Genomic DNA, 23238 nt, shown 5'->3' on the forward strand with positions numbered 1-23238 from the left:
TGTAGTATATAGAGGATCTGTCAGCTCTCCTGTGTGGTGTAGTATATAGAGGATCTGTCAGCTCTCCTGTGTGGTGTATATAGAGGATCTGTCAGCTCTCCTGTGTGGTGTAGTATATAGAGGATCTGTCGGCTCTCCCGTGTTGTGTAGTATATATAGGATCTGTCAGCTCTCCTGTGTGGTGTAGTATATAAAGGATCTGTCAGCTCTCCTGTGTGGTGTAGTATATACAGGATCTGTCAGCTCTCCTGTGTGGTGTAGTATATAGAGGATCTGTTAGCTCTCCTGTGAGGTGTAGTATATCGAGGATCTGTCTGCTGTCCTGTGTGGTCTAGTATATAGAGGATCTGTCAGCTGTCCTGTGTGGTGTAGTATATAGAGGATCTGTCAGCTCTCCTGTGTGGTGTAGTATATAGAGGATCTGCCAGCTCTCCTGTGTGGTGTAGTATATAGAGGATCTGTCAGCTCTCCTGTGTAGTGTAGTATATAGAGGATCTGTCAGATTTCCTCTGTGGTGTAGTATATAGAGGATCTGTCAGCTCTTCTGTATGGTGTAGTATATAGAGGATCTGTCTGCTCTCCTGTGTGGTGTAGTATATGGAGGATCTGTCAGCTCTCCTGTGTGGTGTAGTATATAGAGGATCTGTCAGCTCTCCTGTTTGGTGTATATAGAGGATCTGTCAGCTCTCCTGTGTGGTGTAGTATATAGAGGATCTGTCATCTTTCCTGTGTGTTGCAGTATATAGAGGATCTGTCATCTTTCCTGTGTGTTGTAGTATATAGAGGATCTGTCAGCTCTCCTGTGTGTTGTAGTATATAGAGTATCTGTCAGCTCTCCTGTGTGGTATAGTATATAGAGGATCTGTCAGCTCTCCTTTGTGGTGTAGTATATAGAGGATCTGTCACCTCTCCTGTGTGGTGTAGTATATAGAGGATCTCTCAGCTTTCCTGTGTGGTGTAGTATATAGAGGATCTGTCAGCTCTCCTGTGTGGTGTAATATATAGAGGATCTTTCTGCTCTCCTGTGTGGTGTAGTATATAGAGGATCTGCCGGCTCTCCTGTGTGGTGTAGTATATAGAGGATCTGTCAGCTCTCCTGTGTGGTGTAGTATATAGAGGATCTGTCTGCTCTCCTGTGTGGTGTAGTATATAGAGGATCTGTCAGCTCTCCTGTTTGGTGTATATAGAGGATCTGTCAGCTCTCCTGTGTGGTGTAGTATATAGAGGATCTGTCAGCTCTCCTGTGTGGTGTAGTATCTGGAGGATCTGTCAGCTCTCCTGTGTGGTGTAGTATATAGAGGATCTGCCTGCTCTCCTGTGTGGTGTAGTATATTGAGGATCTGTTAGCTCTCCTGTGTGGTGTAGTATATCGAGAATCTGTCTGCTGTCCTGTGTGGTGTAGTATATAGAGGATCTGTCAGCTCTCCTGTGTGGTGTAGTATATAGAGGATCTGTCAGCTCTCCTGTGTGGTGTAGTATATAGAGGATCTGCCAGCTCTCCTGTGTGGTGTAGTATATAGAGGATCTGTCAGCTCTCCTGTGTAGTGTAGTATATAGAGGATCTGTCAGCTTTCCTGTGTGGTGTAGTATATAGAGGATCTGTCAGCTCTCCTGTATGGTGTAGTATATAGAGGATCTGTCTGCTCTCCTGTGTGGTGTAATATATGGAGGATCTGTCAGCTCTCCTGTGTGGTGTAGTATTTAGAGGATCTGTCAGCTCTGCTGTGTGGTGTAGTATATGGAGGATCTGTCAGCTCTCCTGTGTGGTGTAGTATATAGAGGATCTGTCAGCTCTGCTGTGTGGTGTAGTATATAAAGGATCTGTCTGCTCTCCTGTGTGGTGTAGTATATGGAGGATCTGTCAGCTCTCCTGTGTGGTGTAGTATATAGAGGATCTGTCAGCTCTGCTGTGTTGTGTAGTTTATAGAGGACCTTTCAGCTCTCCTGTGTGGTGTAGTATATAGAGGATCTGTCATCTTTCCTGTGTGTTGTAGTATATAGAGGATCTGTCATCTTTCCTGTGTGTTGTAGTATATAGAGGATCTGTCAGATTTCCTCTGTGGTGTAGTATATAGAGGATCTGTCAGCTCTTCTGTATGGTGTAGTATATAGAGGATCTGTCTGCTCTCCTGTGTGGTGTAGTATATAGAGTATCTGTCAGCTGTCCTGTGTGGTGTAGTATATAGAGGATCTGTCTGCTCTCCTGTGTGGTGTAGTATATAGAGGATCTGTCAGCTCTCCTGTGTGGTGTAGTATATAGAGGATCTGTCAGCACTCCTGTGTGGTGTAGTATATAGAGGATCTGCCAGCTCTCCTGTGTGGTGTAGTATATAGAGGATCTGTCACCTCTCCTGTGTGGTGTAATATATAGAGGATCTCTCAGCTTTCCTGTGTGGTGTAGTATATAGAGGATCTGTCAGCTCTCCTGTGTGGTGTAATATATAGAGGATCTTTCTGCTCTCCTGTGTGGTGTAGTATATAGAGGATCTGCCGGCTCTCCTGTGTGGTGTAGTATATAGAGGATCTGTCAGCTCTCCTGTGTGGTGTAGTATATAGAGGATCTGTCTGCCCTCCTGTGTGGTGTAGTATATAGAGGATCTGTCAGCTCTCCTGTTTGGTGTATATAGAGGATCTGTCAGCTCTCCTGTGTGGTGTAGTATATAGAGGATCTGTCAGCTCTCCTGTGTGGTGTAGTATCTGGAGGATCTGTCAGCTCTCCTGTGTGGTGTAGTATATAGAGGATCTGCCTGCTCTCCTGTGTGGTGTAGTATATTGAGGATCTGTTAGCTCTCCTGTGTGGTGTAGTATATCGAGAATCTGTCTGCTGTCCTGTGTGGTGTAGTATATAGAGGATCTGTCAGCTGTCCTGTGGGGTGTAGTATATAGAGGATCTGTCAGCTCTCCTGTGTGGTGTAGTATATAGAGGATCTGCCAGCTCTCCTGTGTGGTGTAGTATATAGAGGATCTGTCAGCTCTCCTGTGTAGTGTAGTATATAGAGGATCTGTCAGCTTTCCTGTGTGGTGTAGTATATAGAGGATCTGTCAGCTCTCCTGTATGGTGTAGTATATAGAGGATCTGTCTGCTCTCCTGTGTGGTGTAATATATGGAGGATCTGTCAGCTCTCCTGTGTGGTGTAGTATATAGAGGATCTGTCAGCTCTGCTGTGTGGTGTAGTATATGGAGGATCTGTCAGCTCTCCTGTGTGGTGTAGTATATAGAGGATCTGTCAGCTCTGCTGTGTGGTGTAGTATATAAAGGATCTGTCTGCTCTCCTGTGTGGTGTAGTTTATAGAGGACCTTTCAGCTCTCCTGTGTGGTGTAGTACATAGAGGATCTGTCATCTTTCCTGTGTGTTGTAGTATATAGAGGATCTGTCATCTTTCCTGTGTGTTGTAGTATATAGAGGATCTGTCAGATTTCCTCTGTGGTGTAGTATATAGAGGATCTGTCAGCTCTTCTGTATGGTGTAGTATATAGAGGATCTGTCTGCTCTCCTGTGTGGTGTAGTATATAGAAGATCTGTCAGCTGTCCTGTGTGGTGTAGTATATAGAGGATCTGTCAGCTCTCCTGTGTGGTGTAGTATATAGAGGATCTGTCAGCTCTCCTGTGTGGTGTAGTATATAGAGGATCTGTCAGCTCTCCTGTGTGGTGTAGTATATAGAAGATCTGTCAGCTCTTCTGTATGGTGTAGTATATAGAGGATCTGTCAGCTCTCCTGTGTGGTGTAATATATGGAGGATCTGTCAGCTCTCCTGTGTGGTGTAGTATATAGAGGATCTGTCAGCTCTGCTGTGTGGTGTAGTATATAGAGGATCTGTCAGCTTTCCTGTGTGGTGTAGTATATAGAGGATATGTCTGCTCTCCTGTGTGGTGTAATATATGGAGGATCTGTCAGCTCTCCTGTGTGGTGTAGTATATAGAGGATCTGTCAGCTCTCCTGTGTGGTGCAGTATATAGAGGATCTGTCAGTTCTCCTGTGTGGTGTAGTATATAGAGGATCTGTCAGCTCTCCTGTGTGGTGTAGTATATAGAGGATCTGTCAGCTCTCCTGTGTGGTGTAGTATATAGAGGATCTGTCAGCTTTCCTGTGTGGTGTAGTATATAGAGGATCTGTCTGCTCTCCTGTGTGGTGTAATATATGGAGGATCTGTCAGCTCTCCTGTGTGGTGTAGTATATAGAGGATCTGTCAGCTCTGCTGTGTGGTGTAGTATATGGAGGATCTGTCAGCTCTCCTGTGTGGTGTAGTATATAGAGGATCTGTCAGCTCTGCTGTGTGGTGTAGTATATAAAGGATCTGTCAGCTCTCCTGTGTGGTGTAGTATATAGAGGATCTGTCAGCTCTCCTGTGTGGTGTAGTATATAGAGGATCTGTCGGCTATGCTGTGTGGTGTAGTAGTGACAGTTTGTTATTTTAGGCTTTGGCATAATAATATGGTTCAAACAGCTCACCATGTTTTTTATGTAAATTAATTATACCACAGGTAGCTTTTCTGTTATTAAAGAGATTGACTTTATTTCATTTCTAACAACTGGTGTTTTCTCTTCATGCTTCAAACATGCCTCAATCACACCCACCTTCAAAAACCCGCTCTTGACCAGACCTCTGTATCTAGCTATCATCCCATATCACTTCTCCCCTATGCCTCAAAACTACTGGATCATCACGTCCATCTTGGACTGTCCTCCCACCTCTCTTCCTGCTCCCTCTTCGCCAACTTACAACTTACAATCTGTCTTCCGATCACATCACTCTACTGAAACTGCCCTAACTAAAGTAACTAATGACCTATCAGCTGCCAAATCAAAGCAACTTACTCTGTCCCCCTCTTTCTCCTAGACCTGTCCTCTGACTTTGACACAATAGACCATTTCCTATTACTACAGACTCTCTCATCTCTTGGCATCACAGACTTGGCCCTATCTTTGATCTCATCATACCTAACACACCAAACATTCAGCGTCTCCCACTCGCACACCACATTCTCACCTCGCCTCCTATCTGTTAGAGTCCCGCAAGGTTCAGTCCTAGGGCCCTTGCTCTTCTCCATTTATACCTTCAGCCTGGGACAGCTAATAGAATATCACGGTTTTCAGTATCACCTCTATGCTGATCCACATCTACATCTCTGGACCAGATATCACCTCCCTACTAACCAGAATCCCACAATGTCTGTCTGCTATTTCATCCTTCTACACTAGATTTCAAAAACTTTACTCCACTTCCCAATGGACCTATCCATTAAAGTAAATGGCTGCTCACTCTCCCCAGTCCCACAAGCTTGCTGCCTTGGGGAAATCCTTGACTGTGATCTCTCCTTCCAACCAAATAATCCAAGCCCTTTCCACTTCCTGCCGACTTCAACTAAAAAATATTTCCCAGATCAGTAAATTCCTCAACCTCTCCAATCTCTTCTAAACTCTGCTGCCTGACTAATACAACTGTCCCCATGTTTTTTCCCGACCTCTCCCCTCTGTCAATCCCTGCACTGGCTCCCAATTACCCAAAAACTCCAGTTCAAAATCCTATCCATGACATACAAAGCCATCCACAACCTGTGTCGTCCATACATCTGTGAACTAGTTTCCTGGTACTTACTTCCAGTCCTCGCAAGATCTCCTTCTTGACTCCCCCCTTGTCTAAACTTTCCTCAATCGTATGCAAGATTTCATCCATGCATCCCCACTACTCTGGAACTCTCTAGCACAACACATCAGACTCTGGCCTACCATGAAAACCTTCAAAAGAAACCTGTAGACCTACCTCTTTCGACAGGCCTACAATCTGCAGTAACCACTGATGCACCAAACCTCATCTACACGAATAGCTCTACCCACACCTACTGTATCCTCACTCATCCATTGTAGATTGTGAGCCCTCATGGGCAGGGTCCTCTCTCTTTCTGTACCAGTCGTGACTTGCATTGCTTCAGATTTCTGTACTTGTTTTTTATTACGTATACCCCTCCTCACATGTAAAGCATCATGGAATAAATGGCGCTATAATAAATAATAATAATTTTTATGTCTTGTCTCTTGTACCATAATTGATTGTTGGTGCCCATGATATACTATGTTTGGTTGTCTTTTAGACACTGACAGGCAAGCTATAGGTACCTATCTACTGTATGGCAGCTTTTCTAGTTCCCCAGCTATGATGATTTGCACCCTTCCTCTGTCAGTGTTAGTGCCTCCAATGGTGAATATTTCCTGATCTAGGCCATTACAGAAGTTGCTCTGCTATCATGTATCGTAGGAACCAAGACTCCATATAATTAGGGTCATATTCTTTACCCGAATTACACCATGAGACGCCACTGAAGGGTGAACATCAGTTGAGATTAAAATAATGGAAGAAAACTTAAATAATACAAAGTTTTACTTTTAGAAGTGAAAATCGAACAAAGTTATGTGTTTAGAAAAAGTGTAACTGAGTAGTTCTCAGCAGTCAGTCTCATGTACTACAGATGTAAAATATTCTTTATTATCCTGAGAAGACAGATATTGTTAAAAATGAGATGTGCATCTTATATCAGTCAGTGTTTTGGGCATGTGGAGATAAGCTCTGTAATGATGAGAGGTAGATGGAGGCTGGCTCAGTAGTTGTATATGTGGCTATGTCTCTGCTCACCCTCCTTAGGTCCAGCGCTGTCTCCACCACTGAGCTCAGATTTTCTGCAGTGCGGTCAGCATGGCAGTCACACTGCAGATATTAGACATCAGGAGCAGTGGTGAATTTGGGGAAGGTGAGTAAAGCAGTTTATTTTTTAAACACCAAACTGTGCCTGGGAATAGTGTTATTCTGAAAATATTAAACCCCTTGGTTAATAGGTGAACCCCGTAAGAGCATGTGAAATATTATTTTTTTTTTCTTACTTTGTTATTTTTCCATTTGATTAGTTCTGGAGCTATGTTTTCAAGTAAGTTCTCGTTTGTTTCATCATAAGTAGTTATAATCTGTTCTGTAAAGTAATTGTAATCTCCATAGCTGTACACAACCCAGTTTACTAACAGCCACATAAATGGCATTTCATTCTTCTCATTAAAATAAATGTCCGTCCCAGCAGGGTCCGTGAAATGAACATTTCTTATGTATCTTTGCAACTGAAATGGAAATAAGAGGTTTGATTACTTGATGTAAGACAACATACAATATCAATCTTAATTCTAGGACAAATTGGAACAAAACTTTGAAGAAACTCGTCCAACTTCAAGATGTGCTACTTGTTTATCTGAAACTCATCAAGCTCTTATTCCGCTATTCATATGTTTGGATGTCTCAATAAGTGATACCATAAATCAAAGAAGCACACAATCTTCATCCTTTATGTTTACAATAACTCAAAATTTCTGACAGAAACCCAGTTTTTTCCATGGTAGCATTACTCATGATTTTTTAAGTAGGCACAGTTTTCCTCTACACCGTGTTTTCCCAAGAGGGACACCAGTACCTGCCAGATATTGCTCCTCGATGAAAGTAAAGAGAGCACCATATACACTGATAGCCAGATCATATCTCTATACTCAATACTATTCAGCGACTGCCCCAGAGAGCAGTGCCTGTAAAATTCTACCCTAGATACAGTGTCAGAAAAGACAGCTCCTAATGAGTGCAGTTATACGCTGTGCCAATAAAAATGTCGCTGTAATTTCTCTATTAGAATTTCTTTATAGAAAATGTTCTAAACAGAATTTCTCTATGCACTGTGTCTGTAGAATAGTGTCATACATACATGCAATCCTCCATGCTCTGGCTTTCTCTGAACACAGTCACCTACTCACTTTCCCCAATTTTTCCAATGTTTCCTATAATGAAAGGAACTGTGAATTTCTATTAGATCAGCAGATCAAGAATCAAATTTGAATCAAATTTCCTGAAATTTAAGGTTTCAATGTGACATGGCGTCCACAATCTGTTCTGGTCAAAACGGCTCTCCAATATTCAAACAGTGCTCCTTCCGTTCTGAGCCCTGCCATGTGCCCAAATAGTAGTTTTCCCCCACATAAGGGATATTGGTGTACTCAGGGGAAATTGCACAGCAAACTGTGTATTCTATTTTTTCCTGTCCCCCTTGTGAAAATGAAAACTTTAGGGCTAAAGCAACATTTTTATTTGAAAAAAATAGTTTTTAATTTTCTGTGAAGGATCTGTGGGTTATAGGTACTCACAATACCACTAGTTAAATTCCTTGAGGGTTACAGCTTCCAAAATTGGGTCACTTGTGGAAATATTCCACTGTTTAGGCACATCAAGAGCTCTGCAGATGCTAAATGGTGTACGCTATCTATTCGAGATATATTTTATCTCAAATATTCAAATACTGCTCCTTGCCTTATTAGCCCTACCGTGCACACAAACAGTAGCTTTTCACCTCATATGGGGTATCAATGTGCTACTGAGAAATTCCACAGCAGATTATGTCTGCTTTTCTCCTATTTTTGAAGAAAAAATTATTTTTATTTTTTTCCTTCCATGTTACTTTAATTCCTGTGAAGTGCATAAAAGCATTATCATAAGAGGAGTTTTTAAAACAGTGCCACAGTGTATTTTCTGTCATATAGACCCCTCAAAGTCACTTCAAATGTGATGTAATCCGTAAAAAAATGGTTTTGTAAATGTTCCTGGGAAAATGAAAAATTGCTGATAATCTTTAAATACTTCTACTTTACAAACAAAACAATTTATGATTGCAAATGCTGCTGATGTAAAGTAGACATGTGGTAAATGCTATTTATTAATTGTTATTACTAGTATAACTATCTGTTTTAAGAGCATAAAAATTCAAATTTTGAAAAGCTGCAAATTTTTCCAAAATTGTCATCAAATTTCCAGTTTTTCATAAATAAACCCAAATCATACTGACCTAAATTTACAGCTAATATGAAATACAATGTGTCACTTAAAACAATCTCAGAATCACTTTGATATGTTTAAGCGTTCCAGAGTTATTACCACATAAATTGACAATAGTCAGAATTGAATAATTTTGCCACTTTTTGTTACAACGGACTTGGGGGGTGAAGGGGTTAACCCTGCTGTTCTGTTAGGTCAAAAATGACCGTTTTTGAAATTCTATAATGTTATAAAAATTCAGCGTGTGATTCTGAGACGAGACTTGAGGCTCCCTGACTTTTCGTCATTAGGGGGGTACTCTCTGTGGGAATTTTTTTTTTTTTTAATTTTTGTTTACTTTATTTGGGAACAGTACAAGTGTATGTGAAATCTAAACAGAACAGCAGGGTTAAAGAGAACATGTCATCTGAATTTTGTACCCCAAACTAATGATGTGTTAGTAAAGGAGATTTAATAGTAATTAAATCCCAACCTTTGTTGTAGAAATCCGTTTAGCTGTCTTAGATATAGTGATTGCTGAAATTGTATGCCAATGAATTGCAAGAATAGCAGTTGTCTATTGCATTTACAACTCTCGTACTTCACCGCCATTTTCAAGTCCGCTGCCTGAGTCTTGTCTCTGACTGACAAGTACTGAAACAAGGGTGACCTGTCCGTCAGGGTCAAGGGGCTGTCACAAGGTTAGGAATAGAAAGAGAGGCAGGAAAACTGTAAAATCAGTGTCTGCCCACTCCACTTACACTGCACTTCAAACCTTCACATACAATCCCGGGAATCCCGGGAGCTGCAGACATAGCTGGGTGGTTTGATAGTCAGTGAAGGGTGCCGATCCAGCTGGAAAAGGCAGTCACAATGAGGAACATAGAAGGATTTACCTCGGTACTCCCATCCTAATAAAAAAGTAACATTTATTGATTGAAACTAAAAAAACATAAAAGAAACCTGATGTATTTCTGGCACAGAAAAATGCCCCTAATCCTAGGAGAGAGAACAAAAAATAAGCATGAACATATAAGGAAAGCTTTGATCAATCCAATCCAAACAAAATGTCCCCAAAAATGTTTTATTTCTTTTTTATATTTTATCTAATCAACATCCATGATAGGAAAAACGAGGGGAACATGGGAGGAAAAAAGTAAGGAATACTATTGAAGCGATGGCCGGGGGACCACCACGGTGCAGGAAGACTACTGTACACAAGATGAGGTGCAAACAACAAAGGGTAGATTTATTGGAAGGCAAGGGATGAAGTGAATGAGGAAGATGCAAACAGGGGTATACAATGGCAAAAGACAATTTACAAGAGTTATAAACGTTATCTTTCCCGTAAAATAGCACGGTGCTCCTACTATTACAGACTCAAAATATGTCTAACAAGCAAATGTAAACAATAAAAAAGTGGTGATGCTACTCTACATATAACCTCCCTGGCCTTTACTAAGCAGGCCACACGGCTCCCGTGTACTGACTATTGAAGCCTACACTAGGAGCTAACAGGTGCACCAAACAGGAACAAACTTACGGTGATGTTGGAGAATCAGATCCAGTCCCAGGGGGGGCCCCAGCAGTCTAATATGATGGTGCGCACGGCTTTCTGTCAGCTCTGTGAAGCGTGGTCTTCTCCTTGCTTCTGGATCCTAGGGATGCTCCTGGAAACTGTAAATCCCTTCCTCTGTATCTTTGTGGCTCTCTTGCAGCTATATCAGGACACAGTTCTTCTCTCTTTCAGCAATCAGCACAAAAAGTCCTCTCTGCAGCAGCCTCAGCTCACACACGCTGCTCCAGCTCCACACCTGCACTCTGCCAGACTAGTTCATTACAGCGACTATTGCAGGGGAGAAGCAGAACATTCCACCACGGCAGACTAAGGGGTGCAGCCTCTTAAAGTGACAGCGTGTTCCTTACTGTCCATAACAGCACCACCCTCTTACATGCCTCCCTTCTTAATGATGGTCGTCCTCGGCCATCACAGCATCAGGGTCAAAGTGTAATGGAGGAACGTTCAATGTGGAAACAGCACCTATAGAGGAGGCAATAAAGTTGCAAAAACAGACAGAGCACACTGTTCTACATATTGGACTGGTGGAACCCCTGCATTAGACCTCTGGGATCTCCGAAGCCCTTGCCTGTCAGGCAAGGCTTGACTATCTTCCAGGATGCAAGAGACATTGTGAGCTCTTGTCTGGTCTCGTCCTCACATGGCGGTACTGGTACATCCATGGAATTACCGTCTCTGTGCAGCTGAGGACCCCCTACTGTGTCAGGGACGGTCCACCACTCATCATCGATTTCACCATCAGGCATGACAGATGCAGGAAGTGCAGTAGCGCCTTCAGGTGACAATGGCGTAGAACAGACCTCAGACTGGCAAGGCCGCAGCATATTTCTGTGAAGTACTCTAGGGGCGGATGCCTCAGTCTCAGTTTGTAACTTGTAGACAGGGCCGTTAGCATACACTCGCTCGATAACTTTGTACGGCTGTACTTCCCATCTCTCACTTAGTTTTCCCTTGGGGCGTTTCGCTCTGACTAATACTCGGTCTCCAGGTTGGAGGGGTAACTCTTGTGTCAGTTTGTGGCCCGTATGTTCTTTTTCTTGCAGCTGCTGATCTGCCAAGTGCCATATAGTTTGCAATCATTGTCGAAGCTCTTTCACCCGTGTGGTGACAGTTCGCTCCATCAGCTCCGCTGGCTGTTCCAAATTCAGCTCAAAGATCTCTCGTCCAGCTCTTCCAAACAACAGTAGATAGGGGGTATAACCCGTGGTGGAGTGGACTCGATTGTTGTAGGTCCAGACCAATTCCGGCAGATAGTCTGGCCTACACGCCTTCTTATCCTCCTCCAACGTTCTCAGCATTTGAAGTAAGGTTCGGTTGAAGCATTCACAAGCTCTGTTGCCTTGAGGGTGGTAAGGGCTTGTCTGGGACCGCTCGATGCCATACATACGATACAATTCTTCCATCATCTTGCCTTGGAAACATGCGCCTTGGTCGCATTGGATGCGCTTTGGGCACCCATACACCTGGATGAAGTCTTGACAGATGGCTCGCGCCGCCGATTCTGCAGTCTGATCTCTAGTCGGAGTGACTACTGCGAACTTAGAGAAATGATCGGTCATCACCAAACAGTATTGCAGCCCCCGGGCCGAGTGTGCCACGAGGAGATAGTCGATCATCAAGACTTCTAGCGGTTCCTTAGTTTGTATGGTTTGGATGGGTGCCCTCTGTTCGGTACTCTTAATGAGGTCACATACTCGACATTGCCGGCAAACATCTTCCACCACAAGCTCCAACCGGGGGCAATACACATACCGCTGTAACCATTGGTAGGTCTTTGTGGGGCCGAAGTGTGCTCCAAATTCGTGGGCTTCTTTAGCTACTTCTTGAGCCATTCTTCCTGGGATGACCACTTGCCACCTTACTTCCATATCTTTTGGCTGTTGCCTCTTACGATATAGCACTGACTCTCACACTTCCAGTCTATCCCACTGGTGTAACACACTCCTCATTTCAGAGTCCAGATCATCTCTCTCTTGTTTGCCAGGCTTCCGCTTTTGAGTTACCCATCATTTCCTCTGTCTCAGCCCTTCGTCTTCATCTTGAACGTGTCCCCATTCCTCATTGGTTCTCCCCAGGGACCGGGGTAATGCGCAGGACTCCCTTCTTGACTGGGCCACAACCATTGGGGGCTTAAACTTACGAAAGTCTGGGGTTTCTTCCTCTTCAAGTTGCTCATCAAGATCACCCACTGGAGTCTCCACAGTCACTCTTGACAGCCCATCAGCATTTGCATTTTTGGTAGCAGAGCGATAACGGATGGTAAAGTCGAACTTGGCTAGGCGAGCCACCCACCGTTGTTCCAAGGCCCCCAATTTAGCATTCTCAAGGTGGGCCAGGGGATTATTGTCTGTTCGAACTTGAACCTTGGTACCTGTCAGGAAGCCTGCAAACTTTTCTGTCATGGCCCAAACCAGGGCCAGGAGCTCTAACCGGAAGGAGCTGTAATTGTGAGGGTTTCTTTTGCTGTCTCGCAGGGACCTGCTAGCATACCCGATGACTCTCATGTCCATCCTGTATCTGAGAAAGTACTTCTCCGAGTCCATGAAGGCTACCATCTGTGTACAACAGGAATGGTTGATCGAAGTCTGCGTAGGCCAAAATCGGGGCTGAGGTAAGGGCATTCTTTACAGCCTGGAAGGCCTCGTCTTGTCCCTGTGCCCAGGGGATGTGCTGGGTCTTTGGCACTCCAGCGGTCCCCCTCAACAACTCATTAAGAGGACCCGCCACCTTCGCGATGTTTTTAATAAACCAGCGGTAGTACTCAGCAAGTCCCAGGAAGGCCTGGAGTTCTCTCACTGTTCGAGGGACTGGCCAATTCTGGATAGCAGCCACTTTTTCTCGCGAGGGTAGAACTCCATCTTGTGACACTATGTGGCCCAGGTACTTGATCTCTCTCTCGAAGAGGTGGCACTTCTTTGACTTCACCTTCAGGTTATGAGCCCGCAGTCTTCCAAGTACCTGTCCAAGCCAGGCAAGGTGTTCTTCGAATGAGGCCGAAAACACAATGATGTCATCCAGATAGATCAGGGTAGCCTCAAAATTTAAGTCTCCCAAACACTTTTCCATCAGCCGTTGAAATGTGCCTGGAGCATTGGAGAGCCCGAGGGGCATCTGGTTAAACTCGAACAGCCCCTTAGGGAGGATGAAGGCGGTTTTCTCTTTGTCTTTCTCTGCCAAGGCTACTTGCCGGTATCCGCTTGCTAGGTCCAGGGTGGAGAAGTACTTGGCTTTCCCCAATGCTGTCAAGGATTCCTCGATGCGGGGCAACGGATACGAGTCTCGAACAGTGCAGGCATTGAGTTTCCTGTAATCTACACAGAACCGGATGGTCCCATCCTTTTTCTTGATGAGCACCACTGGTGCTGCCCAAGGGCTCTGACTACTCTGCACCACTCCTAAATCCAGCATCTGCCTCAGTAATGTTTTTGCCTCTTGATACATCTTTGGCGGGATCTGCCGGTATCGTTCTCGAATTGGACGAGCTTCCCCAGTCGGTATCTCATGCATGATGGATTCAGTACAGCCGAAATCTTTGGCGTGATGGGCGAATGCGGCCTGATTTTCTTACAGCGTAGTTTTAATTGCTTTCACACGCTCAGGGCCCAGAGCCTTCACATCCACTTCCATTTGATCAAGGATGACCCGTCCACTCCACTCCGGGGATAGCGTCTCTTCGTGTCCCCTGCAGCAACTGCTAGGGTCTACCCCGCACTTTCTTTCAGTGATAAAGACATCTCCTTCTGACTCACCACTTCACCCTTATGTAGGTACACCAGGGCCAGATCTGCCCCTCGTGGCAAGGTGACCTCCCCGGGGCCCACATTCAAAGCTCTTATGGGGACATGTCCTCGCTGGACCACAGCTATCGTATGAGCTATCATGACTTCTTGGTCCACTCCTCTACCTACCACAGGCTGAACAACCACTTCCAACCCGTCAAGGTTGCGGTGAGTCCCCACTGGAAGGTATACTATAGTTTCTCGCTCGGGAGGTAGGATTACAGGTTCTTTGCCAGGGGCCCTGATGATCTCTACCGTCTGATAAGATGGCACACTCTTCTGCGTTCCACAGACATGGATCAGTTGTTGAAGGGCTTCTTGAGTAGGCTTATGTATAGTAGCCTTCTTCCAATAACCAGGTCCCCATTTGGTAAACATAATCTGATCGAGTTCACATAGGATATTCATTCTTATTACTACAGGCACATCTTCCTTGATAGGCTCAGGGACTAGCAGGATCCCTTTTCTCCCAACTTCTTGCCCACAGATTCGAATATTCATCCACACGACCCCTGTGACCGGGATCGGTTGTTGTTTGGCAGCAAACAACCGGATCAATGTCTCTTTTTCTGGTTTGGCCAGGTCCTGGAAATGCTCCTTGAAATACGCTTCTGGCATCGTTGTCACTTGTGACCCGGTATCTATCAGGCAATCCACCAGAACTCCTTCAAATTCAGCACGTAGGACGGGGCTCCCAGCAATCAAGTGTTCGTTATGATATGGAGCGGCCTCTCTTCTCACCTCCTCCGCAGAGTGCCGCACTACTGCAGGGGTTGGTAGTTTAACGGCGGCTTCCGCTGGCCTTGAGTATAGTTCCGACAGTCTCTGGCAAGGTGCCCCGTCCTCCACATTCCCAGCATTGGATGCCTCCTCCTCGCCAGGGGGTACCTCGAGCCTGTCCTCGTGCCTCCGATGCCTGATGGGAGGGGGCTTGCTCCCACTGATCTCTTATTGGTTGGGCTGAAGAATGGTTGCATGAGTACGGTGGCTCAGACTTTTGTAGTTCCCCCACTCTTTGCTCCATCTGGGTCAGTTTCTCTTGCACATTGAAAAGGAACCGCTGCAAGTCCTGCACCACCTGGACCAGCACCTCCTGATGGTTTGGGTCCCCTCTGGTATTGGCGCTCTGGACACGCATCACCCCCGACGCATAGCTCTCTTCTTTACTTCAGGCCATTGTTTCCACCAGGATTTGATGAAATGTAAGAGCCGGATATGCTCTGACCCGTTCTGACAGTGCTCGCCTCAAGGATGTGCTGTGCAGTCCCAGAATGAATTTCTATCAGAGTATCCATTCTTTAGAGCCCATGCTGCCAAATCCATCCGCCTCCTTTCTCTGCACCTCTGCTAACACTTCTTGCAATGCTGTTGCATACTCAGAAATTCCTTCTTCTTCCCGCTGCAGCCTAGAGAAAAATTTGGTGCAAAGGTGTCCGGCGCTAACAGTCTCGCCATAGATCTCTTCCAGGAACTTCACTAGCTTCTTCAGGGTACTGCGGGTGAGTTCTGGTTGTAGGCAGACGTTTCTATGGGCTTCTCCCTCTAGGGCAGTTAACGCAATGTCCACTTCGAGGTCTGTTATAAATCTTCAGGGTGCCTTGCAGCCGGGACACCCAGTCAGACAGTGGCATATTCTTGCCGTCAAACTTTGGTAGCACACTAAATATGGTGCCCATAGGGAGTGTCCTTGCAGGGGTTCCACCAAGGCCCACAGCATCTCCATTAACATTAGCATTCCCGCCATTGCTGTCTGCTGCCTCCATCATAGTGACAGTACCCTGCTCGCAGCGCCACTTGAAGCGATGGCCGGGGGACCACCACAGTGCAGGAAGACTACTGTACACAAGATGAGGTGCAAACAACAAAGGGTAGATTTATTGGAAGGCAAGGGATGAAGTGAATGAGGAAGATGCAAACAGGGGAATACAATGGCAAAAGACAATTTACAAGAGTTATAAACGTTAACTTTCCAGTAAAATAGCACGGTGCTCCTACTATTACAGACTCAAAATATGTTTAACAAGCAAATGTAAACAATAAACAAGTGGTGATGCTACTCTACGTATAACCTCCATGGCCTTTACTAAGCAGGCCACATGGCTCCCGTGTTCTGACTATTGAAGCCTACACTAGGCAATAACAGGTGCACCAAACAGGAACAAACTCATGGTGATGTTGGAGAATCAGATCCATTCCCAGGGGGGGCCCCAGCAGTCTAATATGGTGGTGCACATGGCTTTCTGTCTGCTCTGTGAAGCGTGGTCTTCTCCTTGCTTCTGGATCCTAGGGATGCTCCTGGAAACTGTAAATCCCTTCCTCTGTATCTTCGTGGCTCTCTTGCAGCTATATCAGGACACAGTTCTTCTCTCTTTCAGCTATCAGCACAAAAAGTCCTCTCTGCAGCAGCCTCTGCTCACACACGCTGCTCCAGCTCCACACCTACACTCTGCCAGACTAGTTCATTACACCGACTATTGCAGGGGAGAGGCAGAACATTCCATCGCGCCAGACAAGGGGGTGCAGCCTCTTAAAGTGACAGCGTGTTCCTTACTGTCCATAACAGCACCACCCTCTTACACTATCGCCAGACATGTTTTGAACAAACCATGTTCTTAGACACCAACAGCCTGCAACAGCGCTGACCACGGACCCCTGGACCTGCCGCAGCTAGTGGAAGGTTAGCTGGTTTCATTTTCTGCACATTTATAAAAGCCCTTCATAGTAAATCAGGTTGAGGGGGAGGGGATTTTCTTAACATTCTGGGAGACAAAATGTTGCCTAAAGTGAGACTAGTTTTTGCAACGACTCTACAACCCTTAGTTATGATGGAACTTAATGTAGTGTCCTGGTTCATGATGGGTAGGTATTTGAGAAAAGTTGTCCTCATATCATGAAATTGTGGATGGAAGGCTGTCGAAAATTTGATGTAGTCACCAATCCCCAATCATTTTTGACAGCCTTCAGTCCACAGTTTCAATGAACCAGGACACCACATTACGTTCCATCACAACTAAAGGTTGTAGAGTAATTGCAAAAAGAGGTCTCACTTTAGGCAACCCATCATATTGTTGTTTGGCTTGTGGAGATGGAACTGTTCCGCAGCCTCATGGCGGCGGCTGTCCTTCGGTACTCGGTCACCAGCTGCCACTATTTCTCCCGGTGTGTCGTTCCCGCTTTACATAAGCATGTGTCCCATAAAATTAGCTGTGCTATGACCAACACTGTTACTAGGAACTGAAGGCACACAGGGTGAACATAGTGGAAACCAGGACAGAGCCAGACCCTGGGATGGAACACGTGCTACCGACACCAAGAATTGAAGGCCCTGGTTCAATCATGGTTTCCCCACCTTCTCAAACACAAAAAAACATGGAGTAAATAGTCCACTATAAACATGACAAAACTAGTGATGAGCGAGATAATGCTCGATACTCGCCCGAGCATCGCTGTACTCGAGGTACTCGGTGAGGGTTTGCTCGGCGGGAGCTCGGGTCTCCGCCCTGCATGATTGGCGTTCTTTACAGAGCCAATCAACATGCAGGGATGTAATAGTGAATACAGTGGCGCTGCAGTGTACAATAGATTCAGCAGCAAATACAAGACAATAGTCACCTAATTGTGAACAAAAGACAATTATAATATTAAAAATAATTTGCACTCAAAACATCTTGTTTGTAGAAATAAGATGATAGTAATCAAATTGGTAATAAAAACTTGTCCCTACACCACAAAGGTTTAAAGGTACCTTCACACTAAACGATATCGCTAGCGATCCGTGACGTTGCAGCATCCTGGCTAGCGATATCGTTTAGTTTGACAGGCAGCAGCGATCAGGATCCTGCTGTGATATCGCTGGTCGTTGAACAAAGTTCAGAACTTTATTTGGTCGTCAGACCGGCGTGTATCGTCGTGTTTGACACCAAAAGCAACGATACCCGATAACCCGATGTTTACCCTGGTTACCAGTGTAAAATGTAAAAAAAACAAACAGTACATACTCACCTTCGCGTCCCCCGGCGTCCGCTTCCCACACTGACTGAGCGCCGTAAAGTGAAAGTGAAAGTACAGCACAGCGGTGACGTCACCGCTCTGCTGTTAGGGCCGGCGCTCAGTCAGTGCTGGAAGCGGACACCGGGGGACGCGAATGTAAGTATGTACTGTTTGTTTTTTTTACATTTTACGCTGGTAACCAGGGTAAACATCGGGTTACTAAGCGTGGCCCTGCGCTTAGTAACCCGATGTTTACCCTGGTTACCCGGGGACCTCGGCATCGTTGGTCGCTGGAGAGCGGTCTGTGTGATAGCTCTCCAGCGATCAAACAGCGATGCTGCAGCGAACGGCATCGTTGTCGCTATCGCTGCAGCGTCGCTTAATGTGAAGGTACCTTAAGGTAAAGGTACTGGTTTAATGGCGTTAGTACAAAAAAGAATGAGTACTGAGTAAGTCTCAATTAGTCCAAAAAAACATTATTGGTTACTGATGTGAAAGTACTAATCAGAGCAGTGCTAGATGAATGTCAATAGATTAGATAGGCGGTATAGCCCCGCTAGCAGTGGGATATCATCCTTAAAAATATGTAGTCACAATAAGTCATTTCACCAGGGAGCAGTACCTAGTAAGTCGTGAGGAGAGGAGCCCCTCCGTGGGGTCAATACACAATCCCGTTTCTGCCAGAAAATAACATTCTTCGGTGAGGTAGTCTTCTCTGTTGTAAAGCAGATGTTTGGGAGCGCTGTCCCGGACGGTGACAGCTGCTCCTGCAGGAGTCCTAATTGCGGTCCGTGATAAAGCTTCAACGGTGAGCTTGTCACACTGCTCGGTCTCGTTGCACTAGTACTGGAGCAGGACCTGTGTGATGTTAGGTGGCACGTGACACCGCCAGGCTGTAGTAGCTACCAAGTGCAGCAAGGACAAAAAAATCCTTCAAACGCGTTTCAGAAATCTGTTTCCTCTGTACTAATGCCATTAAACCATTACCTTTACCTTAAACCTTTGTGGTGTAGGAATGAGTTTTAAATACCACTTTGATTACTATCATTCCATTTTTACAAACAAGATGTTTTGAGCGCAAATTCTTTTAAATATTATAATATAATGAGATTGTCTGCCATGCACTGTAATGCCACAGCCATCTTTGTTGTGGTATTTGTTATGTTCTGGTGGCCTAAGAGCAGCATGAGACGTACTCTGAAGAAGGTGGTACCTGTACTGACCGCAGACCCTGAACTTAACACCGCAACTAGAAGTAGCCGTGGATTGTACCTATCACTCCCTAGACATCTCGACACAGCCGGAGGACTAATTACCCCTAGAGATAGAAAAGGGAAAACTATCTTGCCTCAGAGAAAATCCCCAAAGGATAGACAGCCCCCCACAAATATTGACTGTGAGAGGAGAGGGAAAAAACATACACAGACTGAAATCAGAATTTAGCAAAGGAGGCCACTTCTAGCTAAATAGAAAGGATAGGACAGAGTACTATGCGGTCAGTATTAAAACACTAGAAAATATCCACCACAGAAAATACAAAATCTCCACATCTAACTAAAGATATGGAGGGTATATCTGCATCTCCAGAGATACCAGCTTGGCTAAACAAATCCTTATACAGACCAAGCTGGACAAGACAAAAACATGGAAAAGAACTGAACAATAAGGCCCACAGCATGTGGACTGCAAAAATCAAGGCCAGAACTTATCTTTGTTGAAATGAACAGAAAAGCAGGAGAGACCAGGCAGGGATGTGAATCCTCCAGGAACAATGGACAACTGGCACTGACTAAAGGGTAGAGCAAGACTAAATAGCCCAGTCAGAATTGCAAAAAGTGGACACACCTGATGACTGCTGCGATCCAGAGACAGCAGCGCTACCACTTATAACCACCGGAGGGAGCCCAAGAGCAGAATTCACAACAGGTATTACTGTAATTGGCTAGCCGCACAGCATCCTCAGGTCTATAAGAGATCTGGCGCTGCCCTGCTCTGGGCATTCAGCTCTGGAATCAGACAGTGTAGGGACAGTTGCTGCTGATATAGGGTCAGATTAGGGCTTTAATTAGTTAGTGTGGGTCTACCATCCTTGAATCCACATATCTAGCTAAACCAGGGGTCCCCAAACTACGGCCCGCGGGCCGCATCCGGCCCCCAGAGGCCTTTTGCCCAGCCCCCGCATCAATTCACATGTTCCTCTCACTTCTGAGCGCCCGGCACTATGCAGAAGCGAGAGTTCGGCGCTCATCTTCCAGACTGAGACTGAGTCCAGACCTAGATGAGCACGTCGCACGTAGTGATGCGCGACGTGCGCATCTAGGCCTGACAGACGAACAGCGAGGAGCGCGGGCAGCACGGGAGCGGCTACTTTACAGTGCACTGCTAGGTAATGTATAGTTTTCTTTGTTTTTTAACCCCTTCCTGACCTGTGACACAGCGTATGTGTCATGAAAGTCGGTGCCAATCTGACCTGTGACGCATATGCTGTGTCACAGAATGATCGCGTCCCTGCAGGCCGGATGAAAGGGTTAACTACAATTTCACCCAACCTACAGGGACAGGGGGAGTGGTACTTTAGCCCAGGAGGGGTGGCTTCGCCCCTCCGTGGCTACGATCGCTCTGATTGGCTGTTGAAAGGGAAACAGCCAATCAGAGCAATCTGCAATATTTCACCTATGAAAATTGGTGAAATATTACAATCCAGCCATGGCCGATGCTGCAATAGCATCTGCCATGGCTGAAGACCCCGATCTGCCCCCCCCCCACCGCCACCAATCTTCTCCTCTCCTTCCTGTCATGTCCCATGCTCCCCTCCATCCTCCTGTCCGCTCCCCCGTCCTCCTGTCTGCTCCCCCCATGCTCCGATTCCCCCCCGTGCTCCGATCGCACCCCCCCATACTTACCGAGCTCCGATGTCCCTCTTGGTGTCCTTCTCCATGGGCACCACCATCTTCCAAAATCGTGGGCGTATGCACAGTGCGCCCACCGAATCGGCCGGCCGGCAGATTCTTTCCAGGTACATTTTGATCGCTGTGATAGGTTCTATCACAGCGATCAAAATAAAAAAAAATAGTAAATAAACCCCCTCTTTATCACCCCCATAGGTAGGGACAATAATAAAATACAGAAATTATATTTATTTTTGTTTTTCCATTAGGGTTAGGGGTAGGGTTAGGGTTAGGGGTAGGGTTAGGGGCAGGGTTAGGGGTAGGGTTAGGGATGCACTTAGGGTTAGGGTTGCACTTAGGGTTAGGGTTGCGCTTAGGGTTGCACTTAGGGTTAGGGTTGCACTTAGGGTTGCACTTAGGGTTAGGGTTGCACTTAGGGCTAGGGTTGCACTTAGGGTTGCACTTAGGGTTAGGGTTGCACTTAGGGTTGCACTTAGGGTTAGGGTTGCACTTAGGTTGCACTTAGGGTTAGGGTTGCACTTAGGGCTAGGGTTGCACTTAGGGTTGCACTTAGGGTTAGGGTTGCACTTAGGGTTGCACTTAGGGTTAGGGTTGCACTTAGGGATAGGGTTGCACTTAGGGCTAGGGTTGCACTTAGGGCTAGGGTTGCATTTAGGGCTAGGATTGCACTTAGGGCTAGGGTTGCACTTAGGGTTAGGGTTAGAATTAGGGTTAGGGTTAGAATTAGGGTTAGAATTAGGGTTAGGGTTGCAATTGGGGTTAGAGTTACAATTAGGGCTAGGTTTGGAATTAGGGTTAGAATTAGGCTATGTGCACACGGTGCGGATTTGGCTGCGGATCCACAGAGGATTGGTCGCTGCGGATTCGTAGCAGTTTTCCATCACGTTTACAGTACCACGTAAACCTATGGAAAACCAAATCCGCTGTGCCCATGGTGCGGAAAATACAGCGTGGAAACAGTGCGTTGTATTTTCTGCAGCATGTCAATTCTTTGTGTGGATTCCGCAGCGTTTTACACCTTCTCCATAATAGGAATCCGCAGGTGAAATCCACACAAAAAACACTGGAAATCCGTGGTAAATCTGCAGGTAAAGCGCAGTGCATTTTACCTGCAGATTTTTCAAAAACGGTGGGAAAAATCTGCACACAAATTTGCAACGTGGGCACATAGCCTTAGGGTTAAGGTTGGAATTAAAGTTAGGGTTGGAATTAGGGTTAAGACTAGGGTTAGGGGTGTGTTGGGGTTAGGGTTGTGGTTAGGGTTGGGATTAGGGTTAGGGGTGTGTTGGGGTTAGTGTTGGAGTTAGAATTGAGGGGTTTCCGTTTTTTTCACAAATAAATGCAGAAATTATCGACCTAAATTTACCACTAACATGAAGCTCAATATGTCACGGAATAACAGTCTCAGAACTGCTAGGATCCGTTGAAGCGTTCCTGAGTTATTACCTCATAAAGGGACACTGGTCAGAATTGCAAAAAATGGCCAGGTCATTAAGGTCAAAATAGGCTGGATCATGAAGGGGTTAAGCGGGGATGGGGGGGTTTGGGAGAGAGCATGGGAGCTGGACCCATATGGGGGAAGACAGAGCATGGAGCTGGACCTATATGGGGGAATACAGAGCATGGAGCTGGACCTATATGGGGGAACACAGAGCATGGAGCTGGACCTATATGGGGGAAGACAGAGCATGGGAGCTGGACCTATATGGGGAAGACAGAGCATGGGAGCTGGACCTATATGGGGGAAGACAGAGCATGGGAGCTGGACCTATATGGGGGAACACAGAGCATGGGAGCTGGACCTATATGGGGAAACACAGAGCATGGGAGCTGGACCTATATGGGGGAAGACAGAGCATGGGAGCTGGACCTATATGGGGGAAGACAGAGCTTGGGAGCTGGATCTATATGGGGGAACACAGAGCATGGGAGCTGGACCTATATGGGGGAACACAGAGCATGGGAGCTGGACCTATATGGGGGAAGACAGAGCATGGGAGCTGGACCTATATGGGGGAAGACAGAGCTTGGGAGCTGGATCTATATGGGGGAAGACAGAGCATGGAGCTGGGCCTATATGGGGGAACACAGAGCATGGGAGCTGGACCTATATGGGGGAAGACAGAGCATCGGAGCTGGACCTATATG

Source organism: Ranitomeya variabilis, chromosome 1, assembly GCF_051348905.1.
Source record: "Ranitomeya variabilis isolate aRanVar5 chromosome 1, aRanVar5.hap1, whole genome shotgun sequence".
NCBI lineage: Eukaryota > Metazoa > Chordata > Amphibia > Anura > Dendrobatidae > Ranitomeya > Ranitomeya variabilis.